The following is an 11064-nucleotide window of genomic DNA, read 5'->3' as shown; positions in this document are numbered from 1 at the left end:
GCCTTCAAAATACATAAAAAATATGGTTACTTACCTATATTGTTACAATAGGTGCCTAACAGGACCCTGCTTCTCCAGTTCCCCTAAAATTGTGTATTTTCTACTCTGCAGGAGAGTGCTTCATCTTATTTAGATGAAATCAAATCCTTACTTTGGCCTATAAATCCTGCTGTGATCTTGATTTTGTGTAATTTTTACTTTATCTCCTACCACTCCACCCTCGGATACTCTACTCTTCACTCAGTGCTTTCAGGCAATATAGCCTCCTTATTGTTCTGTGAAGAGCAAGGGAGCAAGCATTTAAGCACCTGGGCTCATATACCACAAAGCCTGGGTTTGGTCCATGGCTATGTCTCTGACTAATTTTGTATTTAACCTATTTGTGCATCAGTTTCCTTATCTGTAAGTTGGGGTAATTGTATTCCACTCTTAAGGTTTTGGTAAGGATTAAATGAATCAAGCCATCTAAGTGATCAGTAGGTGTTAGCTAACATCATCATAATCATCGTGGTCATCATTATCCTCATTGCCACCACCACTACCATCATCACCTCCATCACCACCATCATCATCACCATCCCCATCATCATCTTCACCATCATCCTTACCATCACCATTATCATTAAATTAGTTGCCAGAATCACCTTCATCAGTCACTATTATCATCTCCATCACCACCATCCTCATTCCCAGCCCCATCATCATTGTCATCATCAGTCACTATCCTCCTCTCTAATCATCATCTGCAGCATTGAGCATATCATGAAAATTCCCACATTAAGGAATCTGCACTTGCGGGTTGGTCTGCCTGAGATGTTCTTCTGACAGATGTCCACATGCTTTGCTTTCTCACTACCTTCAAGTCTCTGCTCAATATTGCCTTCTACAAGAAATCTTCCCATGTATCTCTATAAAGTAACACCCCTGTCACTTTCCATACTTCTTATCTTGCCTTATTTTTCTTTATATCTTATAATACCAGTAGACATATTTTACATTGTTATCTATTTTGGTTTTTGTATCTGGAACTTCGTTTTATTTACTGCTGAATTCACAGAGCTGACACAATGCCTATACTTAACATATGCAGAACATTTGCATTAAATGCTTATTTGAATCATTTATGAATTCTCCTTGTTTCATAAACTCTATTACATACTTCAATATCCCAATGTCTCTGGCTGTATCCTGTGTGATTCCTCAAACGTGGTTCCAATATACTGATTCTCATTTTAACTTGTTTTGTGTAATGTTTATGGCATATATTAAGAACTTAAAAAATGCAATGAGTATTTTTTACAATTTTCATGTTTTGCTTTTCATTTGTTATTTTTTGCATTGGTTTATTTCTAATTTGTAATTATGTTTCTTTGTTCGTAGACTCTTGTTATATAAATGCTATTTCCTATTTTATCTTATTACAAATTTATTGTCTTTTATAGTCTTTATAATTTGTTTAAAATTCTTTTCACATTTTCAAGTATTATTTTTTTCCTTGCTTTTGTTTGTTGTGAAATATTAAAACTCTTTTGTGGTAACGAATCCTCAAGAATGTTTTGTAATTTTTGTCTGCTTAATCACCTAATGTAGGATATTTTCTTTTTTATTGTTTTTTGTTTCTGTTTTGTTTCTTATTTCTTTGAGATATCATTTAGTTGGGTTGTTTTGTTGTTATCTTAACCCATCTTCCTGGGGCCCACAATTCAGAACACATCTTTCATTTAGGGGTCATGGCTTTTCCCCTGAGGATATATTGGTTTGCAGCACCCAAACCACAAGGAGGCTTGGCTTAGTTACTGTGTAAATGAATATCTTGCCTCTCTCAAGGGAAAATGCATTATTTCTGGACACAACCACTGTATATACTCAGGGAGCACAACCTAGATCCTATGTTCATGGCTCCAGTGCTCTCTACTAATAGGTATGGCTGATTACTTCCATGAATGGGCACCAATACTTCTTCTCATCACTGTACATACATGCCACACCATCTACTAGAAGATAGAGTTTATGCTCTCACCCTACACACACACACACACACACACACACACACACACACACCCCTTGAATCTGGATTGCCTTTGTGACTTGCTTTGGCCAATAACATGCAGCAAAAGTGAAGGTCTAGGACTTGCTAGCCCATGCCATAAGAAGTTTGTAGCTTCCACTTTCAATCTCTGGATCCATAAGCCATTTAAAGAAGCTAGTTCTGGACTAATGAATGATTAAATACCATGTGGAGAGAAAGATGCCCAGTCAGCACCCAAGATACCAATAATGACAAGGCACTTGGCATTTAAGTTAATACTCAAAAGTCTATACCCTCAAGGTAAGGATAAATTTGGGTAAAACAGCCCTCATAAAGACTTGCAATCTGATTTCTAGTTATTTGGGTCATCCAAAAAACTCATGCTTCAAACTTGGATTTACATGGTCCTAGATTTGTAGACCTGCCAGGAATTTTGTAGAATTGATTATAAATTTTTTCTAGCACAAAATATTTTATTTTTGAACTCGTTAATTTCTACAATTTTTTTTTCAAAAACAAGAAAGAAAGTACAAATAACTGATGTCAATAAGATGCTAAAGACATTAAAAATGTTAATAGATACATTGTTGTAAGTCATCATTTTCACACAACATCATGAGCCTTCACCATTTGTTAATACTTTCAGACAGAATTGGGCTGAAGAATGGATTGATTTTATGTAGACATTTAATGCAACTATATAATTAAATCTCATTGAAAATAAAGTATTTGGTTATTTTTACCCCTAATTTGGATGGGAAGCACAAGAAGACACATCCATTAATATGCAGCAAATGCTGTATTTATGTTACTGAATATTTCTTATGGATTAAAATAGAAAAAGCTTACAGAGATTTTTCCTTTGAAATTTTAACAACAGGTTCACTAGCTAGTAGACAATATAAACATAGGAAGGTTTGAAAAAATTGTTAATAGAATGTTTTCAAATTCTTTAATTTGCTAAATTGAAAAGTTTATATGAAATGAATAAATTCTCAGAATAAATATTTTATAAAAAACAACCCAAGAAGAAGTAGAAAAATTTCCTAGTACTAATTACAATTAACTCAAATGTTTTCCCTAAAGTAAACTTCATGGTGAGATTACTTCCTTGGTAAGAACCAACAAACATTCAACAAGTAACATATTCTAATATTATACAAATTGTCAGGAGAATAGAAAACAATTACACTCTCCAATTCATTTGATGAGACTAACATAAATAAGATGCCAAAATTCTGCAAGGGTGTTATGAAAGAGGAAATTTACTTACTTATGAATACAGATGTAAAAATTCTAACAAATATATCAGCAAAGTAAAACCTGCAATCATAATGAAGATGAGATAATGATGAAAATTCAGGTTCAGTTTAACATTTGAATATCAATTAGTATAATTGATCATATTAAATCAAAGAAAAAAATCACAAAATTATCTCAATAAATACCAAAATCATTTGATGAAATTCAATATCCATTCATAATGAAAAGAAAATAATATTTTAGTAAACTAGGAAAAGGAACTCTATTAACTGATGAATGGTTTTAAAAAGAGATACTATGGTAAAAATCATAATTCATGATGCCATATGGGAGGATTTCCTATTGAAAACAAGAACAAGACAGGAATGCTGTCTCTCAGCAATTATATTTACAATTATAACAGAGACAAAATTGTAAGAAAAGAAAATAATGCAAGTTACAAAGATAGCAAATAAAGAAACAAAACTCATAATTTACAGATTATATAACTGTAAATGTAGAAAATTCAAATAATATGCAGATAAACTCTTAGAATTAAGAAAAGAATTTGGGTTTCTGAGTGCAAATCCACAAAACAATGTTCTTACTATGTACTAATTAAAAACTTATAAAATTGAATATTAATAATATTCCCACTTATAGTAACCTAAAAATTTCCTGGAAATAATTCTACTAGAAAATGTATATGAGGAATTTGGTTCTTGTCATGAAAGAAAGGCTGGTATGTGTATATATCTATATCTTTATCTATAGACTGTTTTCAGAATTGGACAGGTTATGATTCTCAAGAGAAGAAAACCATTTGAATGGAACTCTACATTTATCAGTGGGCATTTTTCAGACTGTAGCAGAGAGAAGTGGAGCCTCTGTAGAGAGTGACAATTTTGGCACAGAGGAAACAGACATTGGATAGTGAAAGTATTAAGTCAGGGGGATTTGCAGTGGAGAGAACCACTGGGGAGAGCTCCTCAGACAGACCTTGAATGTGTCTAATGCTGCTTCTTGGGTCATTGGCCAAATCCTTAGATGAGTATGCACAGGGTGAGACTCTGAAAGCTTAGCAGACAACTGCTGAAGAGTTGAGAGCTGAACAGAGATTTCATAGATCATACAATACTGATGAGATATTGTAGTTTTGTCTCAATTAGAGTGGAGAGGAAGTGACAAACACCCTGAATGTTCAGTTGACTCTAGAAAGTCCATCCCTTTGGAGTAAGAACCACACCCTACCACTAAGGACAAAATTGACATAGACTTCCCCTAACAAATAATATAACCAAACCTCAAAGGGAATAAGATAATCTTTCAGTAATTTAACAACCTGCCTGAACAAAATTCAGCATTCTTTGGATAAATTTACATAATACAGAGCTGAAAATTTTCACTAAAATGCCCAAGAAACAATAAAAAATTCTAAATATTTGAAGAAGAAGGAAAATATTGCGTATAATCAGGAGAAAAATCAGTCATTAGAAGCAGAATAAAAGCTAACCCAGAAGCTGGAAGATAACCCACATTTTGAAATTAGCAGACAAGTACTTTAAAATAAAAATTATAAATACACTAAGAAATTTAAAGGTAAAATGTAGCGGATAAGCTGAGAGAGAGTATTTCAGCAGAAAAACTGAAATTACATGAAAGGGGAATTTCTACAATAGAACAATACAGTATCTGAAATAAAAAACTCATTGGATGAGCTTAACAGAAGACTGACCAGAGCAGGGAAAAAAAAAAAAAAGTCAACTTGGGAATAGGTCAATAGAAATGATCTCAATTGAAGCACAAAAGAAATTGAATAAGAAAAATATAACAGATCACCCGAGACATGTGGGACAATGTAAAATGGTCTAATATATATGATATTGGAGTCACAGTGAGAGAGGAGAAAGACATTTGGAAGAAATATTTAAAGAGATGATGACTAAAAAATATTCAAAACTTACTAAAAGCATTGACCCACTGATTCAAGAATTGGCAAATCCTACACAAGTTAAATGCAATGAAAACCCCGTTTAGGTTCATCATAGTGATATGTCTGGAAATCAAAAATAAAGTGAAAAAATTTATACTTATGTGGGAAAAAGCAAGAATACAAGTGACTTCTCATCAGAAACAATGGGAACCAAAACAAAATCTTTAAAAAGATTTAAAAAAAGAGCATTCCTAGAATTCTATACCTTGAAAATAGTCTTGAAAACCAAGATGAACTAAATATGTATTCACAAACAAAATGTGAGAAAATTCATCATCAGAAAGCCATATTATGATAAATACTTAAGTAAACTTCTCAGGCTAGAGGAAAGTGGTCCCAGATGGAAGCTGGATCTGCAGGAGGAAATGAAAAGCACCAAAAATATGAAAAAAAGGAAAAGACTACTTTTAAATTTTCTTAAAAAAACTACAGACTATTTAAAACAAACAAAAAAAAGATGGAATTTATAAATAAACTATATTACAATAAGAGGGCAGTAAATGGAATTATTCTGTTGAAAGTTTCCTCCATTTTTGCTGCAGTGGTGTCCTCATTCATGGTAGGCTGTTAAAAGTTATGAACGGGACCACAAAATATAATAGAAAAAGAAGTATCTGTAACAATAATAGTAGAGATAAAAATGCTCTATAAATCCAAAAAAAGACTGGAAAGGGGAAACTAAAGAATAAAGAGATGAGATGAACATAACTCACATAGGAAGATGGTAGAGATACACTCCAATCTGACCAGATTTAAAAAAATCTTTATCTCTTTACAAGAGACACACCTTCCATATGAGGAAGCAAATAGGTAGAAATCAAAGGGAAGAACAACATATATCATGCAAATATTAATCATAAAAGACAACATGGGTAAATTAAGATCAGACAAAGCAGACTTCAGGGCCAGGGATATTACCAGCAATCAAAAAGAACATTTCTTAATGATAAAATGTTTTGTTTATCAGCAAGATATAACAATGTTAAATATCTATGCATATAACAACAGAGCTTTAAAATAAAAGAAACACAAATTTTCAGAAATAAAGGGAGACATTACAAAATCCACAATCTTAATTGGACATTTTAACATCTCTCCATCATTAACTGATAGAAAATTGCATAAGAATATATATTAGAACCACACTGATAGCTAATTTTACCTAATTGATTGCACCGAACCTATATGAGGCATGCATATTTTTTCAAAGGTATATGGAACATTGCAACAGAACATATGCTCTGTCATAAAACAAATCTCAATGATGAGAATTATGCTCCAGTCATAGAATCAGGTTTAAAATATAAGATCTTGTGATAGCATCAGTTTCCATTTGGACCACACTAGGCACTTCCATTAAAGGAGAGGGGAAAATAGGAGGCACCAAGTAGTCATTAGTTGCTATGGCAACTTTGAAATTCAATTAGCACATATTACCAGGATCCTCTACTCTGGAAGCAGGGAATGATTCTTTATTACAGCCAAGTTCTGCTTCCTGAGACTGTTACCTAATCCATTGTTATCTGAAGATATTGGTTCTACTCTCGTCTGTCTGTTTCTACAAAATATGACCCATGTTTGCAGCTGAGTTATTTTCCTAACAGACTTACTGACTTAGAAAGTTGGGAGCCCCGAGTCCTCTTTTCGTTTTGAATTGTACATATCCCTTTTAATCCACGTCGATTGTTCTCTTAGCAATAAAATTCAATACAAATTGGTGCATGTGTACTACAATCTTTGTGGCTTTTCTGTGAATGTTTTTTGCAATCTACTCTATGGGAACAATCTTTTGGCCTCCGCTAACAGTTTTTGCCATACACCAGCCTTCATCAATAGCCTTCTTGCTGCTTTCCTAGTCCTAGATAATTCTTAAATCAATGCACATGGTTTATGTGCCTTGGTGGCAACACCCCACTTCTAGGTACCAATGTCTGGGCTGGCAGAGAAGCCTCAGTCATAGGGTAGGATGTTTGGGGATGAGGGTTCACTTAGGGTAGTGGGGCCTCTCACTCAATGTGGTCTTTCCTCCTGGGTTTTTCACAATATGGTGGTCTCATAAATTCAGGAGGCAAACCCCAATGTGCAAGAGCTTATCAAGCCATTCTTGCATCATGTATGCTGGTGTCATTTGATAAAACAAATTCAACAATATTGTGGGAGGGCATATGGCAGACTAGCAAGAGGCACAATTCCTTGGGGACCATTATCTACCTCAAAAAGAAAGAACAATTATTTTTATTCACAGATGACATGACTGTGTATGTAGAAAATTTAAAAGAATGTACAAAAGACTAGAACTAATAAGTGAATTTATCAAAGTCCTGGGACAATATGAATATACTCATAGTATTTCTGTGTACTAATAGGAAACAGAAAATAAAATGAGAAGAAACATTTACAATAGCATAAAACTGCAGCAATGCAGGTATGAATTTAGTTAGAACTATGAAATAAATCTACAGAGAAAATGAAAAAGCATTAATGAGAAAAATTAAGGAGACCAGTAAATAAATACCAAGTTTATGATTAGAAGGCTCAATATTGTTAAGATATCAATTATACCCAAGTTGATATCTATAGAGTCAATGCAATCCAAAATAAAATGTCAGCACTTCTTTTTAGAAATTTTTGAAAGAAATGCAAATAACGTACAATAGCTAAGATAATCTAATGAATGAAGAACTATTTTGCTCTCATATTTTGAGACATACTAAAAAGCTACAGGAAGCATAACTCTTGGTGCTACCATAAAAATAGACAAATTTATCAGTGGACAAGGACAGAGGGTTCAGAATTAAACTCACAGAAATATACATTTCATTGGTTTTTCACAAAGGCACCAGAGCAATTCAATAAGAAAACAAAAAAAATCTTTTCAATAAATGTCACTGAAACAACTATATATACAATTAGAAAAAATTAGCATTGACCCTTACCTTATAAAATACATTAAAAAATTAATTTGAGACATATCATACACCTAAACATGTAAACTAAAACTATAAAACTCTATTTATGTCTTTGTAAACTTGAGGTAGGCAAGAATTTCTTAAACAGGATCCAAAAGCCACCATCATAAGGAAAAAGGTGAGAAACTAGACTTGATAAAAATTTAAAAATAAACAACTTCTGCCCATCAAATTACATCAGAGTGTTAAAGGTAAATCACACATGGGAAGAAAATTTTAGCAATAAATATATCTGACAAAGGAATTTTGTCCATAATACATAGTAAACTCATCAAAAGATAAATAGCACAATTAAAATTTGGCAAAATCTTAAACAGATACTTCACAAAAGAAGTTATTCAAATGGCCAGTATGTCTATGGAAAGGTGCCCATTATCATTTTATAGGGGAATGCAAATAAACCTATATCCATTGCAATGGCTAAAAAACAAAACAAAACAAACAAATAGAAAACAAAACAAAAAACCACCCCTGACAATATTAGGTAATAACAAGAATGTGAAGCAACTTGAATTCTTATACATTGCTGGTAGTTGTGCAAACTGGTTTATTCTCTTTTGAAAACTGTTTGACAGTTATTAATAAAGTTAAATAGACATTTATCCTATGGCCCAGTAATTCCACTTCTAGGTATTTATCCAGAGAAATTGGAGCATATATCTACAAAGATATTTCTTTAGAAAAATCTTTAATTTTTGTGAAGTTTAATTTATGATTTGGCTGTTTTACGTTTAGTACGTTTGAGTTCTGTCCTGTTTAAGCTTTGTTCCTTAATAGTCACAATTTGGGCCATCAACAGGAGAATGCATATATAAACTTTTATACATTTGTACAATGAAACACTAGCCAGCAATGAAACAGAATGAACTATTGATCCATGTAATATGTATGAATTTCTAAAACTTTATGTTGAACAAAACAAACCAGACACAGAGAAAGAAGATGGCAGCATAGAGAGGAGTGGAAGTTAGTTAGTCCTCCTGGAACAACTAATAAACAACAAGGAACAACTAGTAAATAATCTGGAATAACTGCTGTGGGACAAACGTGACTGTCCACACATCATACACCAACCTGGATTGGGAGGAATGCTTGAGACTGCAGCATAAAATCTGTAAGAAAGGACTGCAGACCTGCACCAAGAGCCCCTCCCTCATGTCAGCCCAAACTGCAAAACTTCACTGTGATAGAGAGCAACACTTTCTGAACAAACAAATATACCTCAGTCCATCTCCAACTGGGGTTTTGATTAACAAACATGGACTGCTCAATACAAGCTACATATCCCCCAAAAGGAGACAGAGTCTTTTAGTGAAGACTGATCTTAAAGAGCCAGCAGACTTCTCTGTGCCAGGAGGGGGAGCCCAGAGGACCAGGTGCTATCTCTGGCTGACAGATGAAGCTGGGGGGACTATGGACTGGCCTTGAAGGGGGATTTCTGCCCTTTTTTCTCTCTCTCAACCTAAGCAGCTCAGTGGAGAAAGCCACAGCCATTTTCAGTTCACAGCTTTCTAACCCAGACAAGGGTGGAGATAGCAGAGTCAGAGAGACAAAGAGCCTATTTAAATGCAAATGAAAACTCCCTATAGGGTGTATCTTCCCTAAGAGGAAGGAGGTGATGCCCAGCCCTACTGCCAGCCTCCCACTCAGAACCAGACCCCAGAGCCTGGGGGAAAACAGCCAAAACAGAAACTAAGGACTAAGGGGGCCATATGTCCTTACACCAATCGTGAGCTACAGGCTTACAGGTGCCACCTGCTGGGCAGGTTAGGCTTGAGGCCTCACAGGGTGTGCCAATCTTCTAAAACACACCCTCAGGGAGACCTGATACTGAATACTGCCTCCTTCTGAGATCTGAGCCTGTTCTGGTCTGGGAATACCTGCTTGGGGTAACAAAGGAAACCAGATGCCTAGACATCAGAAAACTACAACCTACACTAAGAAAAACAAAGTTATAGCCCAGCCAAAGGAACAAACTTACACTTCAACTGAGATACAGGAATTGAAATAATAAATGCTAAATCAATTAAAAAAGTTTAGGGATGATATGGCAAAATAGATGAAGTGTATAATGAAAACACTGGGTGAATATAAGGTAGAAATTGAAAGTTTGAAAAAACAACTGGAAGAATCTATGAAAATGAAAGGCACAACACAAGAGATGAAAGACACAGTGGAGACACACAAAAGCAGATCTCAAGAGGCAAAAGAAAACACTCAGGAACTGGAGAACAAGACACCTGAAATCATACACACAAAAGAACAGATAGGGAAAAGAATGGAAAAATATGAGCAACATCTCAGGGAATTGAATGACAACATGAAATGCATGAATGTACATGTCATGGGTGTCCCAGAAGAAGAAGAGAAGGGAAAAGGGTCAGAAGCATTAATAGAGGAAATAATCAATGAAAATTTCACATCTCTTGTGAAAGACATAAAATTACAGATCCAAGAAATGCAGTGTACCCCAAACAGAATAGATCTGAATAGACCTTCTCCAAGATGCTTAATAATCTGATTATCAAATGTAAAAGACAAAAAGAGAATTCTGAAAACAGCAAGAGGAAAGTGATCCATCACATACAAAGGAAGCTTAATAAGACTATTTTCGGATTTCTCAGAAGAAACCATTGAGACAAAAAGGAAGTGGGGTGATATATTTAAGATACTGAAAGAGAAAAACTGCCAACCAAGAATCCTATATGCAGCAAAACTGTCCTTCAAATATGAGGGTGAATTTCAAATATTTTCTGACAAACAGGCAATGACAGAGTTTGTGAACAAGATACCTGCTCTACAGGAAATACTAAAGGGAGCATTACAGACAG

Source organism: Choloepus didactylus, chromosome 6, assembly GCF_015220235.1.
Source record: "Choloepus didactylus isolate mChoDid1 chromosome 6, mChoDid1.pri, whole genome shotgun sequence".
Classification (NCBI taxonomy): Eukaryota; Metazoa; Chordata; class Mammalia; order Pilosa; family Megalonychidae; genus Choloepus; species Choloepus didactylus.
This window is presented reverse-complemented; position numbering follows the sequence as displayed.